We start from the raw sequence: 27,005 nt of genomic DNA on the forward strand, positions 1-27,005 counted from the left end.
GCTGGTTTTAAGCGGTTGGGAGGCCTGGTCTGGGGGGAAGGGCCCATGTCCAAAGGTGGAGCTGGGAAGCAGGAATGAGTCCTGGTGCCTCACGTTTCAGAAACGCAGAATTCCATAGGCTCTGTAGAAAGGAAGTCCAGCCTCCCACTAGTGATGAAATATAACCTGGGAGATTAGCCAAGGAATGATTTGATATAGAATCCTAGAATCACAGAGTTGGAAGGGACCTCTTGGGTCATCTAGTCCAACCCTCTGCTCAACGCAGGACACTCACAACCCTCTCGCTCATCCACTGTCACCTGCCACCCCCTTGAACCGTCCCAGAATCAGCCTCTCCGTCAGATGGCTCTCCAGCCTCTGTTTTAAAACCTCCAAAGATAGAGAACCCACCACCTCCCGAGGAAGCCTCGGTTATACTGATAAGAAGAGTGGGATGGAAATTTTAAACGACAAAACTGGTGGAATCGCAAGTGCAGAAACGGTCTGCGACACTCTTGCTCCTATGATGTCCCAACGGGCCACATCTGGACTTCAGCCTTTAATAAAAATCCATTGGCTTTACCGGTGCACACCTCCTGAGTCTGAGGAAATTAACAGGGACTCCTGAGAGCTCATTCTGGAATTATGTTTGATAGGCGTAAGGGTCACCGGAGGGTCATCTGGCGTGAAAACTGGCGGCTGGTGGCACAACCTCAGTGAAACCTCAGTGATGCCCTTTGTGCGCCTCCAGAACCAAGAAAGGCCCACCTGTTGCCAGCATGCCCAAGGCATCTGTGGGAGGATGCAGATTGGGGGTGGTGCCCAGATATGCACCACTGGGGCTGCTGAATGGCCTTGCCAAGTAAGCATGAGTCCAGAACGCAAGCGGTCTTTGCATTCCCCCTGTTTGTAATTCAGAGGTAGACCGGCCAGGGCCTAGAACAGGGGTAGTCAAACTGTGGCCCTCCAGATGTCCATGGACTACAATTCCCAGGAGCCCCTGCCAGCATTCGCTGGCAGGGGCTTCTGGGAATTGTGGTCCATGGACATCTGGAGGGCCGCAGTTTGACTACCCCTGGCCTAGAACATGCGCCTCTTATGCGCCTCTTATGCGGCTGACGAGTTGTGCCAGCGGCTTGTTGGTGAATGCCCGTTGGCACGGTGCCATTTGATCCACTTTGGGAAGTTTGTACCGGCTGGCAAAGCCGGAGATGCTGCTGCTGCTGACAGATGGTTTTTGCTGGCTCTCGTTCAGCCGGTCTCGTTCTGAGCAGCAGAAACAAACCCCCTGAAGATTACGCATCGCGCGCTCCTCCTGTCAGTCAGCCTCTGAACAGAGCGGGCAACCTCTCCGCTCCGCATTGCTGCTTTTTCCTCTTCTTTTGCCCACAAGCCAGGCGCCGCCTGAAAATCTCACCCCTTCCCCATCCCATTCTGAAGGTGGTGGGATGCTGAGGACAGAGGGGCCAAGTAGGTTCACTTTCCAGAGGAAAGAACAGACGGCTCCTTTCTTTACAAAAAGACCCTACTTTTCAAAAGCTTTCTGGAGACAGCAGAAGTCCAAGGAGGCTCCTGGAGGTCTCTCGGCCGGCGGGAGCCCAGTTCCCTTCTCAGAGCAACCAGTGACGGGAGAGCAACATCGCCCCCTGTTAGGCGTCGAGGTGCATGCCTTTGCAGGAATCCGCGAGGGAAGGGTCCTTCGGAGAAGCTGGGGCTCCTGCAGGAGGCCCTCCAGCGGGCTCTGGTCGTTTCACTCTCTTACGTTGGTGGAACAGCCTCAGCTCCCCCAGCTGGGAGGGTGAGAACCGGTTAATAAATTAGAAGCCGTGTACAGAGTCATAAGGAGGGGACATATGAAGAAACATGCATTGCAGATTGTGGGCAGCTTGCTGGACTTCAGGGGTCGTATTTAGCCCTGCTAGGGCTTTGCAGGTCAGGGCTAGTAACCATATGGCTGTTTCACCTCCAAAGAAATCCACGCAGGAGACAGTTTGATGAGATTGGGGTTGTGTGTGTGTGAGATCAGAGCATGGAAATGTGGCCTTTCTTGCGATGATTTGATAAGGCCTTTGGGTGTTTGAAACAGAGAAGTATTAATGGGGTGAGCCCCGCATTTCCCTCGCCACCCCAAAATTGGAAAGTCTCTTGGGGGGGAAAGCAGTTCTGATGATGTGAGGGTCCTTGTCCATAGAGGCTTGTAGGGGGTAAACGCTGCCTCAGACGGGGCCCACAAAACAAAGTTTGAGTCCAGCGGCACCTTTAAGACCCAAAAAATTGAATTCAAGTTTGCGCGTGCAATAACGTTGCTTCAGATACGTGCATGTGGAAGCTTCTACCTTGAATAAACCTCTGTTGATCTTAAAGGTGCCACTGGACTCAGACTTCGTTCTGCTGCTTCGGACCAGTATGGTGACCCACCTGAACAGTTCTGCAAAGAGAGAGACACCAGGAAGGCTGTGGGTTTGCAATGAAAACTCTGGAATTCCCGGGTGCCCCAAAAGCAGCCGCCAGTTTGAGGAAGGGTGCTGATGTTTACATCAAGAGCAAAGAGATACTTACTGGGTTCTTTATTCTCACCTGGCATCTGGGAATCTGGGATGCCTGAAGTTACACACACAGTGTTGTGATAAGCATCCTTCAGACACACAGATTTCTTTCCGCTCTTTATATTTCTCTGAAATGCAACTTATGCCCCCTCGGAGGGCTTTGTGCTCTGCGGGTATGAATCTGTTGGAGGTTTGCCTGGCCTCGACCAGGGCCTTTTTGGTTCTGGCCCCTACCTGGTGACACGAGCTCCTGGGAGAGATGCAGGCCCTGTCAGAATTTTCTCAGGTCCGCAGGGCCTGCAAAATGGAGCTCTTCCACCAGGTTTTTAAACTGGGGTTTCAATTATTTCTCGTGGGGTTTAAATTAGAGCAGATCTGTCAGAGCTCTTTTGGCTTCACCAACCTGACAGGGTGACTGTTGTGGAGAGAGGAAGGGAAGGAAATTGCAAGCTGCTTTGAGTCTCCATCGGGTAGTGAAAAGTGGGATATAAAACCCAATTCTCCTTCTTCACTGTTCAGAGGAGCAAAATGGCAGTGAAGGAAAGCAGGGAAGGAAATCCAAGCCATGAAAGGGCTGGATTTGACAGCAAGGTATGAACCTGGCAACAGATCGATAACCGATAGAATGATTGCAGATGGCTGTAATATTCATACTCTGCCTCTCTCCCTGTACGTGCAGCAAACGCAGGCTTGTGGAAAGGCCCATGAAAACAGCTTATTGGTGTCATTGTGTCACAGGCACATAAGACCATCCGGAGAGCCCTGCTGAATCAAATAAGAGGGCCATCCAATCCAGCCTCCTGCCTCACACAGTGGCCCAACAGTTCCTCTGGAGGTCCAGCAACAGGACACAGAAGCCGAGTCCTTTCCCTGATGTTGCACTAGAGTCCAAAGATTGACTGCCTCTGAATGGGGAAGTTCCCTTTAGTCACTGTAGCTAATAGCTACTGCTAGACTCCTCTTCAGTAATCAAGTTCTCTTTTAAAGCTGTCTGTCCCGGTGGCTATCAGCACACCCTCTGGCTGCGAGTTCCGCATTTTAACCACCGTCTGAATAAGAAGCATTTCCTTTCCCCCATCTTTTTGCACTTAAGACATTTATGTGTCTTCTTCCAACGGGAGGGACTCTGGCTTCTGGGAGCATCACGTTCCTGGTTTATTTATAATCACTTCTGCTTCTTTTATATACTTGCATGTTGGGAAAAGAGCTGCAATTTCTGGAGCTGCAAAAAAATTACAGGGTTCTGTTTTGTTTGCTCGTTTGCTTTCGGATGGCTGCAACTTCAAAGCAGAGGCTGGTTTAACTCCTGGGTTCTGAGGAGCCTAGTCATTACCAAGCCCACAGTTGGGCCAAGGCTGACCTTTTGGCATCCGTGCCGCTGCCTGGGGTCTGAGATCCCTGTGAGGCAGAGGCAAGCCCCTCACTCTTGCATCCTGACACTCAATGCACCCTTGTTTTTGCAATCCCCTTTAAGGAGATGAAAAGAGGTTTCTATCGTTCATTCAACTGAAAGAAGCTGCCTTTGACCGTTTATGCACTGGAGGATCCATGCCCGGATGCAGGCTGGAGTTTTAGTCGTGGCAGGTTGCCCCACCTCTTCCTGCACCCACCCGGGGGAGCATTTGGCCCATTGTGCCTCAACGCCCCCTATTTGTGCTCCTGCACTGGAGCTGGGGCAGTGAAGTTCCCAGGGCGTAAACGGTCATTGAGAGAGACGAATGGAGGAAACTTTCTTATAGAATCACCGAGGGTTGGACACGACTGAATGGATAACGTCATCATCATCATCATCATCATCATCATCATCGTACATTCAAAGTGCTTTAGGTGCATTGGGTTGGATCCAGTGCAAAACCTCCACTTGCATTAGAGCTCTTGTGCCAGTCGAAAGGCAAGACGCAGGCTGCGGTAGCCGCTTGTGAAAAATCGGACTTAGTTTCCCCATTTCCATTGTCGCTTGTGAAAGATTTTGCACAACCCATTTGATTCATCTACCAATTATTGTGCGTTCTCTACCTTTCTCTGGCCATAGAGCAGGGGTAGTCAACATGTGGTCAACGTGTGTTTGCTGGCAGGGGCTCATGGGAATTGTAGTCCATGGACATCTGGAGGACCACAGGTTGACTACCCCTGCCGTAGAGGACAGGACTCACAAGAATGGGTTTAAGGCATGTGGTCAGGAATGTACCCTCTGGATATTAAGTTTTTGGGGGTTTTTTACTGTAAGAAATAGTTAAATGATGGAATCAGTTGGCTAGGGAGGTGGGGAGCTCTTCCTGCCCCCCACAGTCTTCAAGCAGCGGCTGGACTGATCCTTCTCCTGGATGCTTCAGGCTGAACCTGAACTGAGCAGGGGGTGGACTAGATGGCCTGGATGGCCCCTTCCCACTCTAGGATTCTGTTTCTGCTTGTGCATCATTGGATCCCATCCATTTCCCCCATACTCGAGACAGCAACTAATAACAGAGCATTTTTCTAGCTTTGTAAAGCAGACGCTGTGGGTGTTTTAAGAGAAGCTATTCCGCACACACACACACACACACCCCAATGAATGCTAAGACATTGGCAGCCTGTGGAGCCATAAACATTTAACAAGTCAAAAAAGAGACAGAGAATAACAAGATGGCTGCTGAGCGTTCAAGACAGATTTTTGAGCCTCAGCTCTTCTGTGGGAGGGGGAATATATATAGGAAGGCAGATCTGCTCTCTGGGCATTAAGGAAGGGTCTGTGTAAAGACAAGAACTGTGGCTGGAAAACCCCTGGAATCCTGTCGTAATTGTTTGGCACCAATCTGGATTCTTCTGTTTTTGTGTTTATATCTGGCAATCTGAAGGGCCGTCTCCTCTTCCTGAGCCCCCTCATCCATTACGATTGTCTCTAGATACATCTCTCCAGGAACTCCCATCTACAAATCATGCAGAAATAATGCAGCTACTGTTAACTGGGGACAGGCCTTGTCAGAGATGGCACCATGTCTGTGGGGTATTCCTACTGTACATTTCATAGGCTTGCCAACTGGCAGCCCCGGGGAGCAGAACTCACTGTAGCAGCACCCTGTGATGTCATGGCAGCATTTCTGGGTGAGAAACCAGGAATGCCGTCACTGCATTGCTCGATGTTCTAGCCTAGCATTGGATGTGCATGCGTGACCAAAAGCATGGTGATGTCACTTCCAGTTATGCGTCATGAAATCACATCGTAACATTGTGAGGTGCTGTTCTCCTTGACGCAAGCTGCTTACAAGCAGTCCTAACTGTCTGTCAAGCAGCCGGCTCCCTGCTTGACAAGAGAATGCTGAACTGCCCACTGCAAAACTGGCTCACTGCTGGGAAGCACAATTGGGAAGTCAGCCAGATCAGAGGCACTGTGTTATATCACAAACATCAGAAGAGCCCTGCTGGATCAGACCAGTGGCCCATCCAGTCCAGCCTCCTGTCTCCCACAGTGGCCAACCAGCACTGAGGCCTTCTCCTAATGTTGCCTCCTGACTCTGGGATTGAGAGGTTTGCTGCCTCTCATCATGGAGGTTCCATTTAGTTACCATGAGTACTAACCACTGATAGCCTCTCCTCCACGGATCTGTCTAACTCCCTTTTAAAGCTGTCAGTCCCTATGACCATCACTATATCCGATGGCAGCCAGTTCTCTGTTTTAATCTCTCACTCTGCAAAGAAGTATTTCCTTTGGTCTGCCCTGAATCTACTCCCCATGAGCTTCGTTTAATGCCCTCAAGTTCCCGTATTTTGGGAGACGAAGCAAAATGTCTCTTTGTCAGCTCTCTCTGTCAAGCATAATTTTATAACCTCCCCATCAGCCCCCACCCACCCACCTCATTGTCTTTTTTCTAAGCTGACAAATCCCAGACTGCACCGGCTCCTAAATATGTCCGTGTGACATTTAACAAGTCCAGGGGCTGTGCCTGATGGGTCTGTGCGGCCTTTCCAAATTGGCTGTGCTTTGAGCTCCTGGGCTAGCCGGCCCAAATTCTGTCAGAGCTCTGCAGCCGGGTCTCTGCACCATAAACGTCACGTATAGGATACTAACCGAAATATCACCTCTTAATAATATTGCAGGGCTCCTGATGCACTCCCAAAGCCGTTGCTTGTGATGGATGAGGGGCTGTTCCTTTGCTGGAAGTTTGGAATGTGTGAACGGATGAGTTAAGGTTTCCCCCCTTCCCAAACCAGGTCCTGGCAGTGGACTTCGGAGTCTGACTGATTCTCTCGCCTGGCAAACAAAACGACTGCGTTTGATCGCGAACTCTTCTCCTCCGCAAGGAAATAGCCACAACAATCCTGAAACCAGACAGAAAATTGTGGCTGAGCAAAAGGGCAGGGGTAAACATATTGTTCTGACTCAAGGGATCATTCCGGTGGGTGGGGTGGGGTGGGGTGGGGTGGGGTGGGAGGCAGGAAGGGCACCGAGCAGAGAGGCATCGGAATTGCTGGAAGTTGTGCACAGGCTGGGTTTGATTCCCCGCTCCTCCCCCACATGCAACCAGCTGGGTGACCTTGGGCTCGCCACAGCACTGGCAAAGCTGTTCCGACCGGGCAGGAATATCAGGGCTCTCTCAGCCTCACCTAACTTATGGGGTGTCTGTTGTGGGGAGAGGAAGGGAAGGTGAGTAACCACAGTGTGGAGTTTGCTGCCAGCTGTTGTTGTGATGGCCACAGGAATAGACAGCTTTAAAAGGAGATTAGGTAGATTCATGGAGGGTAAGTCTGTCAGTGGCTCCTAGCCGTGGTGACTGAGAGAAACCTCCAAGTTCAGAGGCACCAAGCCTTGAATCTCAGAGCCAGGCAGCAACTTCAGGGGAAAGCTTCGCCTTCTCTGCCTGCTGTTGGCCCCCCAGAAGAACTGGTTGGCCACTTGGTGAGCGACAATGCTGGAGTAGGTGGACCCTCACTAGTTGGATCCGACCAGGCTCTTCTGATGTTCCTATGAAGGCCTCAGCCTCTCTGCCCTGTTTTGGCCCTCCAGAACCAGGTGGCAGCTGTGTGTGCCAGGATGCTGGACTAGATGGACCTTCTCTGGTCTGATCCAGCAGTGCCCTTCTGATAGTCTTACGAAGGCTTCGACCTCTATGGCACAGAAAGCAGTGGGTTTGCAGACCCAAAGGATTGTCCTTGCCTTGCCCTTTTGCCCCTCCTGATATTGCTGGCCATGCTGAGCGTTGCTGGCTTGGGCGTGCACATGAGCCCAGAAGCCCCCTTGCAGGCCCACAGGTCAGGGAGGCATAGTTGGTTCCCACAAACTACTTTCCCAATTTGGTCTTCTTTCCTCAAACATCTTTCTGTTTTTGCCTCTGACTCTTTGGGCTGGCCCACGGGTCCCACAAGAATCCCCCATTGTGGACACCACAATCAAAACAGAGATCTTCCCAGTTCCTTCTGGCTTCCCCACAGCTTAACAAAAATAAAATAAAACCCATGTCTTAATTTTTGTTGCCAGTCCAGAGATCCTGCAAGTGGGTGCCCCTCCCAGACCGACATAAACGGCTGATTGTCTCGGCTGTTATCAGCCCCAGCGGCCGGGCGGCCTCCGCAGACCACTCAGGGGAGGCTTTGATGGGCAACACGGAGGCAACTCAACACCTGAAGCCAGAGTGATAGCCATCAGAAATGCGGTGCTTAGGCACTATCTGACCCGACCGCATGCGGCGATGGAGGAGAATGGCCAGGGGCCCCTTCTCCGGTTGCACGAGACAAAGTGTTGGCGAGAGGCGGGCATCGGACGCTGCATTCCTGGCATAGATGTGGGCAGTAGTAAACATGTCCTTCTGGGCACACCAGCCATCCGTGAGCGGCAGACGGGCTGCCAGTTATGCCACCCTCGTAGGCTGCCCTGCTCAGACGCTGCATCGAAGGCTGCCAGGGGCTTAGTCTCCAGGTGGGGGTTATGTCTGTAGATTTGCCGGGTCTGAGGCAGGATTGGAATCCCGAGGACATGGCTGGCCAGCGTGTGGTCAGATCCCATTGGCCGGATCCAGTCAGCTTAAAGCAGAACTGACTGATACCACGCACTGGCCGGAAGATCCTTTTGTTCCCTGCGTGTATATAGGTTGGGGTTTTGTGGGGTTTCTCTCGTTCACTTTTGGCCTCTTGTACCGGTCAGTAAAATGAGTACCCGGCTTGCTGGGGGGTAAACGGTAATGACTGGGGAAGGCACTGGCAAACCACCCCGTATTGAGTCTGCCATGAAAACGCTAGAGGGCGTCACCCCAAGGGTCAGACATGACCCGGTGCTTGCACAGGGGATACCTTGTCACAATAACAAGCTGAAATGCACTCCCAGTGAACCCACGGATCTAGCGGTGGGGACTGGAGGAGGAGGAATTTGGAACTATCCACGAGCATGTTTGTGTCCATGTACATAACCTGCAAGCATCACTTATCTCTCTGACAAGTTGAACACGTTAAATCGCGATGCCCAATCCCCTTTGATGTGCTCTGGCCGAACAGTTGTGCCAGCGTTCTGTTATTGGAGGAGTGATGAAAAAGAGAGAGTCGGTGGGAAGCTAAGGCTTAATTCTGCTCATCATCCCTTTGGTCTTGTATCAAGGCATGTATCGCATCATCCTTGTATTAGTCTTAAATTGGGGCTCGGTGCTGTGGATCTATGGCATTTCGAAAGGGAGCCGAGGGGGCTGCGGGGCGAGCAGAATCCGGCCTGCACTTCTGCGGTGTGCTCGCGATCTCCACAGACAAGAGGCGCAAAGCCAGGTTGTGTGTTGTGGCATTCTCTGATCTTTCAGACATGACCTTTTGCGGCCAAGTTGCCCCCCCCCCTCCACTTTGCATTTATGGATTGATTCATAGCATTTCTGTTCCGAAAACCAGCTCCCCAAATTAGCACAAGTGTGCAGTTGTAACCATTGGTAAAATGTCAATTAAAATGAGGAATTCACTGCCAGAGGATGTAGGGATGGTCAAAGGAATAAACAGCTTTTAAAGGGTATTAGAAAGACTCATGGAGGAGAGATCTAGCTGTGGCTACTAGCCATGGTGATGTGGGGAAAAGCCATATTCAGAGGCAGTCAACCTCTGAATCCCAGAGACAGAAGGCACCGTCAGGGGAAGGCCTCGGCCTCTGTGTCCTGTGGCTGGCCCTTCAGAGGCAATGGCTGAACACAGCCTAAGGCAAGATGCTGGACTAGATGGATCACGGGTCTGATCCAGAAGGGCTCTTCTGATGTTCTTACGTTCTTGCCCTACCATTTAAGAAGAGATCAGTTATGTGTGAATGAGGTCGTGGGCCAGGCAATTTGAAGAGCTGGCCCCTTTTCTTCCTCTGGACTCAGCAGTGATAAATGATAGCTCAACGGGAGGTAATCCAGATATGGTGGAGTAGTAAAAGAGCCTTGACTTTCAAGACCCATCTCCATGAGACAGATGGGTTGACCCAAAATTATGCCATAGTTAGGCAGAGAAAAGTTACCAATGACAGATCCTAAAAACGGCCCTTTGGTGCTTGGGATTATTTTTGTCTTCCATCCTTGCTCATGGGAGGTCATGGACTTGGTGAGCCTTTAAGGTCCCTACGGAGCTCCAGCTGCGTGCGTCTGCTCTTGTGGCAACACCCACATTCAGCCAGTCCAGAGGTACTGGAATGGAAATCACAGATATGCAGATGTTCATATTCCCGGCTAGATCCTGGCTGTGTTTATGCAGACACAACTGCAAGCACACACAGCTGCTATAGGCTGGCTATGATTTTATGGTCCAACTAGCACAACGTGGTTGTTTGTCATTTTTAAAAAGATGCGTATACCGTTGAGGCCGCAGGTAGTGCCTCTGCCATCTGTATGGGCTTTACCCAGCCCCACATCCGGGGACCTCAGCCAGGCTGGACAGGAGACCACCACCAATGGTGGATAGATCAGCTATGGAGGAGACGGTAAATTGGTTTTTAGTAGGAAAGTTTTGGGTGTAGATGTGTTTGTAACTGAACTGTTTCTATGCTTTGTTGTAAGCTGCCCCAAGACCTTTTGGAGAGAGGCAGCCTAAATGCCACAAAATAAATAAATAAATTGTATTTGTTTTTTTTATTTATACATTTATATCTTACCCTTCCTCAGAGGCTTAGGTTGTGCCAATTCGACTGCAGCTCCTAGTAGGATGTTCCTAAGAGTTCACTTATGTTTCCTCTGACCAAGTGCAATGGGCCAGTGGCCAAGGATCAGGACTGGGATTCAGTGCTGGTGGTGCCTCTGGCCATGCGCATGCGCCTGCTTGCATACACACACCCCACACACCCCTGGTTCAGTCTGCCGGGGTCTCCAGAAGAAGTCTTTCCTAGTCCTGCCACCTGCGGTCCTTTTAGCTGTGGGGCCATTAAGGATCAAGCTGCAGACATCGTCTGCTTACCAATGAGCTCTGTGCCCAGCCTATGGTGCCTATTTTTCTCTGACAGCTGGTTTACTTACGTGCAAGACGATTTTCTGTTCCATTTCCTCAAACTGGCACCTTTTTGTTTATGCAAGATTTTCTGTTCCATTTCTTCAAACTGGCATCTTTCTGGTACTCTTGGAATCTGGTCAGAATGCACCCCCCTCCCCATCCATTCCACCACTTGAAGGAATGCTCTCTCTCTCCCTCCCCCCCCCCCCACCCCCAACAGCAGGTTTTGTTATAAAGCCAGCCTGCAAAACCTTCCTCGCTCCCCCTCCTGGCTTTCCGGCGAGTGCCAAGGTTTATCATCTCCGAAGGGACGCGCTGCGTCAGGAGCAAAAAGGTGACATTGTTCCCTCCGGAATGCCCATCAGCGTCTCTGCTCCTGGATCCTGGAGCTGCTTCAGTCATGCATGTTTGCATATGTTAAAAATATTTAGTCCAGTGCTAAAAAAATATTATGCCCCGAGATCTGGGGCCAGCTAAACATAATGCCATCTATGTGTCTAGCAGAAGTGGAAACCTCGGAGCATAGAGCTGCCCTCTCTTGGTGTGAAGCCGGGCCCTGTGCGGGTGCTGAAGTGCTGAGTGCGAACGAACGGCAGCAGGCTGGCTCCAGAGGCTTTGTCCAGGGCTGCTCTTCCCCAAGCTTGATTAGAACAAGTTGCGAGTTTGTTCTCCTCTGACAAACACAGAGAGGTGCTTTTCAAAGTCAAAGGTTCTGCCCTCTTGACCTCCGAGAACTGAAATTGGCGTTTAACTGGTGCTCCCTCTGCCACAGTTGTTTAGCTTCTGTGGTCTATTAACGTCCCTCTTTATAGATTGTGAGGTCCCAGCTAGGAATGTGTTTCGTTCACTGGCTGCTCTGTGAGGAAACGGGAACAATCAGGTGCGGGGAATCTTGCACTGGGCCAAGCCAGGGATGTGCACTGGCTCAGGGGCGATGCAGCCGCACCAGTCCAAGTTTTTGTCTCACCCAGATGTGGGAGGAAATGAGGCATCTGCTCGGTACCATGAAAGGGGTGTGCGTGATAGCATGAAACACATAAAACAGAACCAAGAAGGCGTGCACCGCTATAGGGTTGTGACCAAAGGGTGGTTTCCATTCTAAAACATGGAGCTGGTTTGGACTTAAGAATGTCGTCTCCTGTCGTGAGTTCATTTCCCTACTGAACAGTAATGGTCTGTGCAAATGCCCATTCTCAGAAAACCCATGTGCAAAGCACCCCATGTTTTAAAAAAAACTAACCAAAACATGTGAAGCGGTCTTCCGATCTTTTGTGTGTGCACGTATGTGTGCAAGAAAATGCACTTTTAGAGTGCGACCAGTGCATGGCATTTATTGACTCCTGCCCCCCCCCTCCTCTGGCACAGAAGTTGGCTCAGGGATCTTTCCCCCTGCAGACCAAAAATGGGAAGGAGGCGACCTTTGCTCACACGACAGTAGCCACGCTGGAGGGTGGCAATTTATTTCCGCATGGATGGCTTCTCCTGCATCATTTATTTTCGTTGTTAAGGCGGGGCATAAAGTCCGCGAAAGAGAGACAGGGACCGAGAGGGGCTTGAAGGGAATCTTTATTTTCTCGTCCACACCCTCTTTTTCTGCAAACATTTTGAGAGCAGCTGTGACAAACCTTCCCGGCACACTGTAGCCATTCATGCCTCCGCTGGGGGGTTGACATGCTTGGGAGTATAGAGAGAGAGAGAACGAGAGGAGAAAAGGGAGGGCGCGTGCTGTTTGTGTGGAAAGTGTGCGGAGGCCTGCGTGGCTAAGAGAATGGCTGGTTCACAATGTGAGTGAGGGATATAATGAGTCAGTTGTTTTAATGGGCGCCTTTATCCAACAGAGAGAGCGGCTGGCCTCAAGAAGCCCATTGAGAGCGAGGCTGGTTACTAAACAGACTACTCAATGAACTGCGCTGTACGGGCTGAAAAGTAACGGTTAGTTATCCCTCTGAGAATTATAGAGGGGGGGAAATAAGGATAGCGTTTGCGGAGGTTTCTTTTTCCAGGCGAGGAAGTGTCGCTTTTCTTCTCCGTCTAACGCACAGCCACGTCCACCCACGGTACCTTGTTAACCAGCAGAATGCCAGTCCGGCAAGACAGTTCTGAAAATACTTGAGACAGCCTGGGAATTCCTGCACGGGAATGCAAAATATAATTTGCCCTGGACATCCGTCGCTGGAACTCTTGCAGCATTTGGCAAGGCATGGCGTTTAAAGAGGGCGATAGACTTCAGCATAGGTTTAAGTAACGTTTATATATGGAATGGGATGAGCCTGTAATTGTATAGTTGCAGTGTTGGTTGGCTTTGAATGGAAATAAAGCTTAAAAAACAAACACATAAAGATGGCCCCCAGTAGAAGTAACTGCTGCCCCAAGTGAAATGACTCAGCCGATGTAAGCCATTCAGAATCTGGAGGCCAGCTTTTGAAATCCGGCACTCTGAGGTTTCATTCCTGCTTTTCTTCTGGGTCCAGTTCTTTGAAAAGGTCCAAGGAGGAGCTGGTTCAAGGGCGGCCATCAGGCAGCTCTTCCTTCTGGCCCCTACAAACGTCAGACAAGACCTGGGAAGCCCCTGCCTTGAATTTCACCTTGGCCTTAAACTCACAGCGGCTTTTGCAACTTGCCCCCATCTGCAACATGGGGGGGGGGGGCAGGATGTTACCAGCCTACTGTAGAAGACTGTTGCAATATTTATTACTGAGATCACCCCAGGAGGTATGAAGCTCTGTGAACCCTTGTGGCCATTCAGGGGCCAATCCAGGAGGGTGACCCAAAGTAGCAAGAGGTGGCAAGAGAGGTCTGGAGGGAGGATATGGTCACCATTTTCCGCCTTCTCTTGTCCTTCCACCAGACCCTTAAGGGGGTGGCATTGCTTTGTCCTCCTCCATCTTAACTTCACAACAACCCTGCGTTGCAGGCCAGTCTCCGAGAGAATCCTCCAAGCTGTTTTGCTGAGTTGGGGTTGGAACCCCATCCTGGGCCCACCCCTAAACTAAGCTGGTGCTTTAACCTTCCTGCAGTTCAAATTTCAGTGGAAAAGGAGGACTGTTTTTGCAGCAAAGCCCAAACCAAACCAAGCAACCCCGACCATGCTCCTTCGGCCTTTCCCCCGGGACCAGCCTGCTCGAATCCCCGCTTTGACCTTTCCAATTTGTCACCCTCTCTGTCGACTTGTCAACAGGTATCTGTGCTCTGCCCTTTCATCTCGAGGGCGCCATTAACTCACCGGGCCGGGTATGTAGCAGCACAGCCCTCCCTCCGCAAGAGGCTGTGCTTGCTAATTAAAAGAAAGTTCTTTCTCCTTATTCCTGGAGCGTTAATGGATTCTGCTGCCTGGTTTGGATGTACGGGAGTCTTTGAATTCCACAGGCCTGTGTGCCACCGGCTTTCTCTGGACCACAGTGAAAGGTTCCATTCATGCCGGCTGCCCTGCCTTCTTAAATTACCACACCCCAGGCCTCTGCTCCTGAGCCCCGCGCTGTTTTCCTTTCATTAACAGGATTCCCAGATTGAATGTCTATGAGAAGTTGGAAAGAGATGCTACCTCCGTCCGTCTTAGCGCAAGCTTTGTGCAAAGGGCTGCCCATCCAAATGTCTGGCCGGCCCTTATCAAACTTGGGGAGAACAGGGTCATTTTTTAAAAATCCTTCCCGTAGACTTTGTTTTGCACATTTTTTAAAAAGGTGGATTTCAACTGGAATGTGTGATTTGGTTCCAGCATTGCGAGGGGGACCAAGAGAAGGTCTGGACTCGCAAGCTTTTTGCTTTTTGAGAACGTGATCTTTCCCCACCGAGGCTCATGTCTTGAGGCCCACTGGCCTTCCGGCTTCCGGCCTTGCTTCTACGGACTTTCGTCCCTTGCAGAAGATGGAAGTTCGGTTGTTTGAATAACCTTCAGTGGAGATTCTGAGCCATTCACAAAATTTCATGCAGAGAACACGCCCCATTTAGGCAACCTGTTTCTGGTCCCATATTCACTCAGGGGCAATGGATGGTGCACTAGGCAGGGCCCCAGTTCCCTGCTCCTTGGGCCCCCGAGGCTGCTGACAGAGCGAAGGAATGGTGGGCAATGCAAGCTGGGGTGCCAACATCACCTACCCCTGGCCTAGAAATCAGTTGACCCCAGGGAGCCGGGTCCGAATTGCAGAGTAGTGGGCATGAGTAGTGCAGAAAGGAGGGAAGGTATAAGTGGATGGAAGGAAACAGAAGCGGTGGCAAATCGCGCATGCACCGTTCTCCGTGCAAATCCGGAAACCAACAAATGGAACCAGGGATAATGCAGTGGGTGCAGTTTGGGAACAAGATTCCTTAATTCAAAGCTCTGGGATCTGGAGGGGGAAAAAATCAGAGGAGGAGAATTTATTCTGGGCATTTCTAAGTCTGGTTGATATTTTTCTCCTGAGGTTTGCTCCTGTGACATTATGAACCCTAAAAAGCTGAGCATGAGTGCCCCCTCCCATTGCACACCTTTTGTGTACACCTACTCCGGTTCCCGTGTGTGGCTGGAAGAGGCATGGGTCAAGGAACAGAGTTTCCCAGCCACGGTCCTACAGGACCAAATGCTGCCCTTCAATGCTGCCACAATGTGGGGGGGGGGTTCAAAATGGCCGTTGGGGAGATCCCTCCCACCCTGCATCATTGGTAGCAAACCATGACATGGGCCAGGACTCCTCTCCCAAAATGCAGTTCCTACCTGGGCGAACTCCCCCCCCCAAAAAAAAAGAATTCCAGCTCTCAGTCTACCTGCTCATTTTTTGGTAGCAGCCTATCTGTAAATTGTACGGACTACTGGTCAAGCAGTGAACGTTTCCTGGTGTTTAGCCTGGCCACGCAACAGCGTGTGGGTGTGCGATGTGTTTATTAAGCGCCAGCTTCTATAGGCCTTAACAGAACTCTAAATTTAGGCAATGCCAAAGGGGCAGAGCCCGGTCTGAGGGTTTGGGCCTGAGTCTGCCCTCGTCGCAGATGAAAACTGGCAGAGTAGGGATCGTGGTGGAAGCGCACAATGGCTGAGATTCTTCCTCTGATCATGGACCAGAGAAAATCACCTTAGGGACCGGCGCTGGGGGAGAGGACGTGGCTCAATGGGAGAGCCTCTTATTCGTGCACAGAAGGCCCCAGGTTCAGTCCCCGACATCTCCAGTTAAAAAGGACCAGGCAGGAGGGGATGTCCAAGAGCTGAGACCCTGAGATCTCTGTGGCACGTTGAGATGATGTCGCAGCTCAGAAATGCTTGGTCGCTTCTGAGGCTTTGCAAGCGTAGAGGTTTAATGTGAGCAGTTGGAAAACCACACGCATTTTATTGCAAACAAAGCTGCAAGCCACTCCAGACTCGATATTACAATCTGCACAAACTAGGCCTGCTTCTCCGAATCAAACAGCGGTTCCGTCTGGGAATAAACATGTACGCACAGAGGATGCTATCCCTGCAAAGAGCTGTTTGGCTGGGCTTTTTATCCTGTCTAAGGCTTTTTTTATTGAAATTCCACTTGATTGTTGAGATTAGATGGCAAATATCTGTCTATGTTTATGTAACTACATAAATAACCAGCCTTTGAAAAGGAATTTGGTCACATCCTATGGAGAGCCGTATTGTCCCATATGGGGGTTTCGAATGACCCGTCTGTCTCCTTCTGCCAGGAAAGGGGTACCCGCTAATCTTCTTTTTCCTTTTGCAGAGTGGAAAACCAAAAGCAGCGTATTGTTTCAGCCACACTGTGCTCCTTGCAAGGAGGCCCATGCGGTGTTTTTCCTTTAGCCTGGTGTAAATTGAGAAGGAGCTGCAGCTGCTGCCGCTGATTCTCACCTAGGAATCCTATTCTTGAACCTGTACAATCGGCCTCCTGATTTGGGGTGCGTGGAATCTGGCCGAGGTTACAGATTGGGGATGGGAAACGCACTCTGCATAGGCCCAAAGGGATTTTCCCCTTCGGTTTTGCGTATTTTGTTCTGTGGCTTAGACCTGGCTGAAGCCAAGCTTTCGATCCAAGTTCCAGGGGGCGGAGCACTTCCCCACTCGGGGGGTCCGCAGACTGGATTCATCGGCTCCCTGGGGGTGATTTGGAATTGGGTGAACTCACATCCTTCGGAGGACCATCTCGGTAGTTTGCAATGTGACCTCTCCGTTAGTTCCTCGAGCAATGAATCTTACCATGCGGACGAGGAAGGACTTGGTTATGTCTTCCGTCTGGCCTGACAGCTCTAAGGACCGACTTCAGATTGTGAAGCTGAATGAATGTCTGGAAGGTTGGGCCCCACCCTGCAGCAGCTGTCTGCGTTTTCTTTGCTTCATCCTGGATCGAGCCCTGGGTAAGGGAGGCAGAAGCCCGCCTCTCATCTGGCAGGGTAACCAACCCGCTGCTTGCCTGGTTGTGCCCCGTCAGGGGGTCTATTGTGTGTGTGTGTGTGTGGGGGGGGGATCTTAAAACGCAGTCTCTGATCTGATGATATTTAGCAGCAGGGTTTCCAATGGGGGTTTGCTAAGAGGAGGCTTTTAAAAAACAATTTGCCTTCCTGCACCCATTTGTCTCCTTCCATGGGAAGTGACCTTCCGGAGCTGGCATTGGAAGCCCATGTGATTTTTTGGCGGTCTGACATTCAGATTTTGCCCTTTAGCACGCACCCCCTTTCAGGCAGGCTTCCCGTTTCCCCAGGGTTGCCAACCTCCCGGTGGGGCCTGGAGACCTCCTGGAATTACAAGGGATCTCCAGACTAGAGAGCTCAGCTCCCCGGGGGGAAGTGGCAGCCTGAGAGCCTGCTGAGGTCTTTAGTCAAACCCTGCTGTGCGTGGGCTCGATCCCCTGGCATCCCACACACACGGGCAGGCAGGCAGGCAGGCAGGCAGGCCGGTCGGTGGCCCTGCCAGGGTGGCTGCCAACGAGCCAGGTGCGGCGGGAAGGGCGAGGCGCTCGCGTACGCCGGGAGGGCCGGGGAGGCGCGGGCCGGGCCGCGGGTGCCTGCCGTCTGCCCATGCTCGGCGGCCGCTTCCCTCCCTCCCTCCGGGGCCGGAGCCGGGCTTCTGCTGCTACTGGCTGCGCGGCGGGGAGGGGCGAGCGGCGCCTGCGAGCGGCCACGGGCTGCCTCCGCGCCCCGGCTCAGTCAGCAGCAGCAGCAGCACGCCGCCCTCGCCTCCCCTCGCCTCGCCTCGCCTCGCTCGTCCCCGGCCGCGCCCCACGAGGTGAGCCCCGGGCCCGGCACCGGCCGGCGGGAGCGCGACGGGGGGATTGACGGGGGGGGGGCGTGGGGGGGGCGCGTGTGTCTGCAGCCTGCCGCCCGGTTGCATCAGTCTCCTGGCCGGGCGGGAGGGGAAAGTTGGCGTCTGGTCTGGCTCCTGCAGGCACTTCCAGGCAGCCTGCGCGCAGGGCCCGGGGGGGGGGGGGAGCGGGCGACGCGGCTGGCCCCTGAACTACTGGAGCCGCCGCTGTCATCTCCGCAGCCGCCGGGGGAGGGGAGGGGGAGCTTTGCCCCAGGGCGGTGCGCAGGGGCCGGCCTGTGCCGGGAAAGGGGGTCCCGGGGCATCGCGGTCCTCCCGCGCCCCCTCTCCCCCCCCCCCGCGCCCGTGGGCTCCCCGGGCGGCGAGGCGTTGCGGCCTCCTTGCGCCGCCGGATTCATCTGCAAAGAATCAAAGGGGGAGACGGAGCCGCTCATCTGCCGAGCAGCGGAGCCGCCTTTGAAGTGCGCTGCCCTCCGCCCGCTCCTACCGGAGGCCTCCGAGGGACTGTCGGGCTTGCCTCGGGAGTGCCGCGCGGCGGCTGGTGAAGGGCAGGGATGGCGGGGCTGAAGCGAGCAAGGGCCGAGAGGACCGCCGGAGCATGTGCAGAGCGCCCCCCCCCCCCTGACTGCTCCCATCTGGCGGAAAGGTCTCGGGGCACAAGCAAGGAAATCGCAGAGCTACCTGCTTAGGAAACCTGGTCGGGGGGGGGTCACAAGATGAGGGGGCTGACATTTTCGGAGGGCTCTTCACTCAAGGTGTGCAAAGTTCCTGCTGGCCCAAACCCTCCTCCAGCCCTCTGCAAACTTGTAGCACGCCTTTTCATTCAAAGAGAACAGCCAGGCCTCCACATGTGTGGGTGGGGGTTATTATCCAAGCACCCATCCCAAACCTTTGCGGAGATACTTTTTGCATTGGGGTTTAAATAATGTCACCTCCCCCCACCTCTCAGTGCAGCTCTTCAGTGGTCTTGGGGAGAGGAGAGCCCCTCCCCCTCCCCCTTCCTGCCGTCTTTAAGCCCCCGGGCCTGGGATGGCTGAGTGACAGGGCGCAAGGGTCCCATGCTAAGGCTGACTTCGGAGCTGCCAGGAGGTGGCCCTTGATACCCCGGGGGTGGCCCGGCCTGGAATGCCATTGGGACATCAGGGCAGTGTTTGTGACTCTGCTGCAGAGCCAGGAGCTGGGGGCAAACTGCCAGGGCACCCTGCATAAAGTTGCCACTGTGAGCTCTGCCAAAGTAACATCAGCAGTCAGTTGCCCAGTCTCTCGCCCTCCTTCCCTCCCTCCCTTGGACGCTTTCACAGCGCACACCTGGACGGCTAGATTTCTAAAAGGCGAGATGCCAGGGCCCTAACCTGCCTTGGGCTAATTTCCCCAAAGTTTACTCTCCCGACAGACTTGCTCCCTAAACATAGAGGTTGGATTTGCTCTGTGCATGCTCAGAGACAGATGAAAGAGGGTTGTACCCAGCCGTTTCCACACAAGGCTGGCGGAGAGGAAGGTGCCCTGACTTTGTGCTCTGGGAGTCACCAGGGGTTGGAAAGTGGCAGCCAGGGTTGTGTTGTGTGGGATGCTGGGGAAATGTGTGACTCCCACCCCTAAGCCAGGGCACAGATGCCCCTGGCCATCTTCTCCCTGTCTGTCTCCACGTGATCCAAGAACACTTGAAGTAATAAGCCAGCGCAGGCAGGTAGAGGGTCCCCTGGCCTTGCGCCACCTGAAAGTCTGTGACCCTGTTTTGCCTGCACTGATGCCCATGCAGAATAGCGGGCTGGCAGCTGCACATCCCTGGCACCTCTGGAGAAAAAGGGCCCCTGTCTCTTTAAGGCCGGGCTCCCCCTCTAAGCGACTTTCCATTTGCTTCTCCTGGAGTGCTGAGAATTGCGGTTTCCGAGATTTCTTTTGAATTGTGAGCAACAGAGCAAGTTTATACTTCTCTAAAAAGCTTTCCCTGACTACTGTTGGACCAGTTGGGAATCCTCCCTCCTCCCCCCACCCCCACCCCCGTCCCACGCTTCAGTTTGTAGCAGGCAGGGAAAGGAGGGAGGCGGGGAAGGGGCAGGAGTCCAGACGGCACCACTTCCCTTTTGCTGTCATCCAGGGGAGCTCAAGTCAGACCTCGTCCCTTCAGAGTACTGCTTAAGAGTCTGCATGCAAGAAATGTGGATGGGGGCAAAAGCTCTCCCCTCCCCCATCTCTCCCCCCCCCCCCCCCGCCTTGCATCAGGCCTGCTTTGGTTCTAAACCAGGGGTAGTCAAACTGCGGCCCTCCAGATGTCCATGGACTACAATTCCCAGAAGCCCCTGCCAGCATTCGCTGGCAGGGGCTTCTGGGAATTGTAGTCCATGGACATCTGGAGGGCCGCAGTTTGACTACCCCTGTTCTAAACTTTCTCTGCCCCCCCCCCCCTCCGTCCTTATTGTGCTTTTTTTTTGGCCAGGGGGTGGGTCTAGAAGAGGAGTTCTGGAGGTGTTCTTTTGCTTCCACTCGCCTCTGCTTTGACGTCTCCTCTCGGCATTTCCTTTGTGTTTTCTTGTGTGTCTTCCCAGGGAAGCACAAACAGCTTATTGCTGAAAGTCCCCACAACCTCTCCCCCTGCCACAGGGGGACCTGAGGTGCTCCTCCATTACAATGGCTCTCCAGATGCCCAAGATCTGTAACCATTAGACACCAGCCTCCGGGTGGGACCTGTCTGTCCTCCAGAACTGCAACTTATCTCCAGACTACACAGATCAGCTGCCCCGGAGGAAGTGGCTCCTTGGGAGGAGGGACTCTGTGGTAGGCCTATGCAAAAAAAAAAAAAACCCAAAAATGACCATTTCGGGTTCGGAACTACCCGATTTGAGCCATTTTTAAAGCCATCTGAATCAGCTGATTCGGATCCTGGGCCGTCCGAAGTGATTCGGCCCCATTAAAGTCCGTGGCGCCATTAAAGTAAGTGGGAATCTCCCCATTTCCATCTTCTCCATGGCCTGGGGGGAATCAGAAATCTTAGCCTCCCGGTGGGATCTATCCATCCCCCAGAATTACAGCTTATCTTCAGACTGCAGAGATCGGTTGCCTTGGAGGAGATGTGGACACCAGGGCACGCCACCCTGCCGTGATCCTTCTCCCCGAGCCCCGCCCTCCTCAGGCTCCACCCCCAAATCTCCAGGTCTTCCCCAGGCCAGGGCTGCCCCCCCCCCCAGACAGCCGAGAAAGGGCCCTGGGTTTCCTTTCAGCAGGAAAGCGGCCGGCTCTTCTCCGGAGGCCTCCGGGGTCCTTCCGCAGCATTGCGGTTCTCGGTGGCTGCGTGAACCTGGAGATCCCCGAACTGTTGGCAAGAGAAATGTTCCCACTGGCTGGAAAGCGTCATGAATTACTGGAGGGTTGACCAAAATTAATTTTCATTTTATTTTCATAATGTCTGCCCTGGAAAATGAGCAGGCAGCTTTGGGAGGGCTGCAAGTGGGGCAGGGCAGGGGAAGGGTTCTGTTTCCTCAATTAGCCGGGGTTTGCCTCCGCGGCCTGACGAACGGAAGGTACAGCAATTTGGACCGCTGGGTTTGTGAAATGTGCTCCAAGTGCCAACTCTGCTTCGATGGGGGACTTCTGAGCGTTCGCTGAAGAAACCTGAGAGCATTTTGCTGGCTGCTTAACTCTTTAGAGCCCCAGTCGGTCTGGAAAGCCACCTCCCCAAAGCACCACCTTTTAAAGGAGCTTGGGCAGGGCTTAATTTGAGGCAGGGGTTGGCAGGGCCAGGCAGAGTCTGTGGGAGGCTTTTGTTAAAAACCTGAAAAGAGGAAACGGGCTGGGCTGGGCAGGGCTAGTTCTAGGATCTGGACTCACTTTCTTCCAGCACGGAATTAGTAGGACTGCGTTTAGTCCGGCAGGGTTCCCATCAGGGTTCACATGAGATCATTGGCGATTGATTGGCCCATCCATGGAGATCAGGTGGTTATAGAGTACTGCATACACCCCGGGGGGGGGGGGTCTGAAGTATACATCATCTCCCCCATTCTCTATCGCCCTGGCAGGTGGGAGTAGATTGTGATTGGCTGCCGCCATGTTATGATTTTAATGTCTTTTAATGGGGTTTGAATTGGGATTTTTAAGACAACTGTTACCCGCCACGAGCCTACCCAGGGAGTGGCGGGAAATAAATAAATATAATAATAATAATGATGATGATGATGATGATGATGATGATGATGATGCAGAGCCTTCCGCAACCAGTAGGAAAAGGGGCCTCAGGCAGGCAGGGGTGTGCCAACAAGGGTGCCACAGTGCACACGTGCCTTCGTTTTCATCTGTGAAATCGGCCTGGAAGGCCTGCCCTTCCGAGCTTGACCCCTGACCCTTCATTAACTGGGAGCAGAACGCAAATAGAATTAGGCCTTGGATTTAAGTATTGCTGCGCCTGCCAGCCCTCTGTCTTTCCTGAATGCGTCTCGCAACTGAAACTTAGACTCCCCTGCAAGAGACTGGAAACCTCGCCTTGTGTTTGGTTCAGTTTACAGCTAATCTCTTGCAGAGCTCTGCTTGCTTTCCAAGCCTGTCTTGGTCCCCAGAGGGGCAGAGCTCTTGGCAGGAACTCCCCTGAGCTCTACGAGGGCCAGCTTCCTCGTTATTATGGCATCTGTATCCTGACCTCCCTCCAAGGATCGTGGGGCTCCCCCTTCCCGTTTTACCTCACAACAACCCTGGGATGTAGGCCAACCTCGTCCGAGTCCGCTCCTGGGCAGTCCTAGTCTGCTCCAACACGTTGGCGGTTCCTTGGTAACCCCCTGGGGGCACCCTTCTGGGGGCGTGAGCAAGCCCGGCTTGAAAGGTTAGCGTTGACGGCCGAGCAATATCTAACGCTGCTTGTAACTTTAGGAATGATGACACATTTGCCTTGCCGGGTGTTTTAAATGTCAAGCGATTTCCACAGAGGCCTGCTAATGTGTCTGTAGCAGAGAACCGGTTTCTGATCGGCCGCACTGGTAGACCTTCGCATGGCCCCTGGATTTTGGGCACTGTGGGACACAAACTGTTGTGCTGGCTTCTCTTCTGTCTTCTTATGCACTCTTTCCCTTCCTCATTGTCTCGTGTAGTATTTTGCCCAAATGGGCCCCCCAATCTCCACCACTGGCTTTTGGGCATTGGTGAGCTGCCACTTTTGTTGGGCAAAGAGACTGATGGGAAAAACCTGCCACCATGATCACCTTCAGGAACCCAACCTGCAATCAGAGCACTTCCTGCTGCCTGCACCTGCAGATACCTGAATATGTACTGGCACCTGCCAGTGTGAAATCACTGAAAAGCACATCTTCCAGGCAAACTGAAGCCCACTGGATGATGGCACCGTAAGAACAGCTTCTAGCCTGACCTGTCCGTGGGCACCTTCAAAAAGCACCCGTGGAGCCGTGGCCAAGAGACATTTGCCTTGGGAACCCCTGGAAGAATCAGGCACAGAGAGGAGCCAGCGTGAGAGGAACCCTGTCCTACTTTGGGAGCCAACCGCTGCTTATTTCTTTGCCGGAGAAACTTCGTGCAGCTTTATTGTTTGCTGTCTTGTCTGTCTGAATCAAGGCACATCGCACCTTGCAGATCCTCCGTGCCAGGTCAATGTGAAGCATGTTCTTTGTGAGCATCAACTGCAAATCAGTTCAGATTAGAATTTGGGAAATGAGCATTTGGTCCAGCAGGTCCGGTTTCACAAATTCCATTGGCTTTCCAAATCTATTCCACAAAGGTAATTCCAGCCGGCAGCTGTGTTGGACTGCAGGAGAAAAGTCAGATTCCGGTCCAACAGCACCAACGAAACCAACAGGATTCTCGGATCATGAGTTTTTGAGAGACACAGAAGGGAGCTTTGACTCTCAAAAACTTACACCCCCAAAATCTTTAAGGTACTGCTGGGCTGGAATCCAGCTTTTTCCCAAGGATGAGTTCACGTCTGGTACGATATGTGATGAACAGCTGATGCAACGACTATTCTCCATGGTGCAAAATCTATCTTACTCCAAAATTAAGTTTGGGGCCACAATTAGATATAATGCTGGCATGGTGAAAGAACTCACCTGGGATGTTTCACATATACTCAGTGTCTCCTGCAAACTGGGGCTGTTACCTGTGCCTAGCAACGGTGTGAAAACAAACTATCACCCGTGGGGTTGTGCCAACATCCACAAAACTTCGTCCGTGGGCCCTTCCGACTCTGAGTTCTGGAGCTCGTTCCATCCTTGTGTTTTAACGAGTCTGTGTAGGATGAAAGAGTCCGTGTGGTCTCTCGGACGTGTCCAGCCTCTGATTAGCTGAGCCTGAAATGACTCTTCGGTCTCTCCCTCCTCTCATCTCAAGCTGCACATCAGCACTGGCTAGAGATGGCCGATGAATCATGTGGCCAAGGGGGGTTTGGCGTTCTTAATCGCGCTCCCTGGAGTTTTACGCCCACCTCCCTTAATACTGACTTCCTGGGGAATCTGATGGAGATTTTGCGCCTTTGCAATCATGAACCAAACAAAAGAATTCTCTGTTATGTTGTGAAAATACCCTTCTTCCTCCAGCTTCCTTGTGGATCGTAGAAGTGGGCTGGTGTTCATGTGCAGCTCTGACGTGTCCTCACCTCCCTTCCTCATGAGAATCTTTCTCCGGGACTCCGTGAGAATCTTTCATAAGATGTTCTGCTTGCCTTTGAAACTTTGCTCCAGGAACCCAGCAAATACTGGAGTCCATTTTATTTTTCTTGTTTTATTGGTCTCTGCTCTTTTCTGGGTGGAATCAGTTGGCAATGGCAGGCCATTCCAGATCCCTCCCTGCTGACGCCCCGGATTCCAGCTCCAGGTTCCCTTGCTGACACAGAGGTCATGGGAAGAGGTAGATTCAAGTCCAGCAGGGCCATAGAGACCAATGTGGTTTTCATGGTGTCAGTTGGTGTGATGGGCATCTTCAGATCCCCAGCATCTTTCTCTCTTTTCCCATCTGCAACCCTTTCCCCTTTCCCTCTGCAACCATTCCAGGACAACAGACGTTGCCTTGGGGAGGAAACTGCTGCTGTTCCATGGAAGATCCGTAGCAGATGCTCCAGCTTGTCCTCTTTGGAGAAGGCAGGGGCCAGTGATGCCTGTGGTGTCTGGAGATCACTCCCAGCACTGGCTTTCCTCCCTGGAGCGGTCCTGGGCTGCTTCCGCTTGGCAGCCAGAACAGGAATGCTGCTGTCCACAGTGAGGTCTCGGCACATGCTCCCTGCAACTGCATCAAGCAAGCGCAACGGGCCTGAGGACAGGGGCTGCTGTCCTTATCACCGGCGAGGCTGATATTTCCCACCCAGAATAAGAATCAGATGTGAGTGCACATTCTCCCAGGACTTGTGTACGCTCTGAGGTGTCAAGATGGCCCCCCCCTGCTTCCTCGTTCAGTGCATGGTTCACACACACACTCACGCACTAAACGAAGACGCGTCTCACCCCCTGCGGGGCAGTCGTACATGGCCACTGCACGCGTGCAAATATCGGAACCACACGGGTTGCCTCAGCTGTGTGGGCCTGTCCCACCCAATCAGCACACTCCTTCCAAGAAAGAGAGTGAGAGAAACGCACACACATGTACCCCCCCACACACACCCCTCACACTGGCTTCGTCCTCGGCGTTCAGCATTCACTCACACACCACTGCTCTGTGAGTCTGCGCCCGGGCAGGCTGGGCCAGTGTGAGGGAGCCTGGAAAGGCTTGTAAGGGACCCCCTACTTCCACAAGGGTCAAAATATACCAGGAGCAGCTAGCTTTCTTTCTGTTTGGCCACACTTAGTGCAGGGGGTTGGACTAGATGACCCGTGAGGTCCCTTCCAACTCTATGATTCTGTGATTCTATGATTCTACATGCATGGCACAGCCAGAGGCAAATAGCAGCAGATTTGCTACCCAAGATCTCCCGAGACAGAGAGGGAGGGAATGATCCTGCAACCCTTAAGTTTCTTCTCCTTGCTCCTGCTGCCTGCCAGCCCCTCCCTCTGTGTGTCTTCCCAACCACACCTGCTCTTCCCTTTCACAGGCGCTCTCCACCTTCTTCTCAGGTGGAAGAGTGACATTCTGAAGGGGCTTATCAGGGAATACTCCTCTCCTATCAGTTGAGGGGGGAAGTGCCCGGCCCTTGAAAGACGCCAGCATTCTTGTGTCAAAGCCAAGCCAGAGGGCTGTTCCTTTTCTCAGTGACTAGAGAGGAACCCCACAAGCAAAGCGGTGGAAAAAAATGGTGAACAGTAAATTAATTTTAGAAGTTGACTTGTCTGTGAGCTGCTGTAATCCAAATCAAAAGCCCTATTAATACTGTTTTGGTGCACTGAAGCAAAAATGTGCCTGATTTCGGTATTTTCATCATTTGATCTCTGTGGGGCTTTGGAAAAGACCGTCCTGCTAGGAAAAGGGTGAAGATGGCAGGAAAAGATGAAGACCAGCGTGAGGCGGGTGGACTCAGTTGAGGAAGTCACAGGGCCCTTTGCTGGCCAGAGCTGAGCAGGGCTCTCCCAGGGAGCTGGAAGTGACAGGTGGCACTTAACAGACACACACTCATTTTGGAAGGACTACCCTCACAAGCGGAAGGAGCACCGTCTTCCCGATTGTGTCCAGGGTGGGGCAGGCTACCAACAGAAGTGAAATCTTTTGGCTTTGAACAAGGGCCTCGAAAACCACCCCTGGCAAATTGCTATCTGCTAAAGATGAAGCTTGGCTCTTGAGGAGACGGAGACTGAATTTAGGCCTGGGAAAAAGCTCCCCTGGCTTGTTGGCTGCTTTTCTTGGAAAGCAATGCTGTACTTATGCAGGCCAGTGTGCTGAGCAGTGATTAGACGCTCATCCAGTCTTCTCAATGGATGTGTTTTCCATCTTGGAGGTGGACAGATTGGGTGAAGGAA

The 27,005-nt window shown here is 52.6% G+C and overlaps 1 protein-coding gene across 4 annotated transcripts in view; it reads left to right on the forward strand.

The window, feature by feature from the left end:
- The window catches only part of ZNF469 (zinc finger protein 469), a 124,214-nt gene that overhangs the window by 54,164 nt on the left and 43,045 nt on the right, over positions 1-27,005 (forward strand). The window contains exon 1 of one of the 4 annotated variants that reach the window (XM_077309913.1): positions 17,970-18,099. The exons of the other annotated variants lie outside the window; for them this stretch is intronic. The gene's annotated coding sequence lies outside the window, so the exon portion shown is untranslated. Of the gene's footprint in view, positions 1-17,969; positions 18,100-27,005 lie in introns of those variants that run through there. 4 annotated transcript variants of the gene reach the window in all.

This window comes from Paroedura picta, chromosome 14 (assembly GCF_049243985.1).
Source record: "Paroedura picta isolate Pp20150507F chromosome 14, Ppicta_v3.0, whole genome shotgun sequence".
Taxonomy (NCBI): domain Eukaryota; kingdom Metazoa; phylum Chordata; class Lepidosauria; order Squamata; family Gekkonidae; genus Paroedura; species Paroedura picta.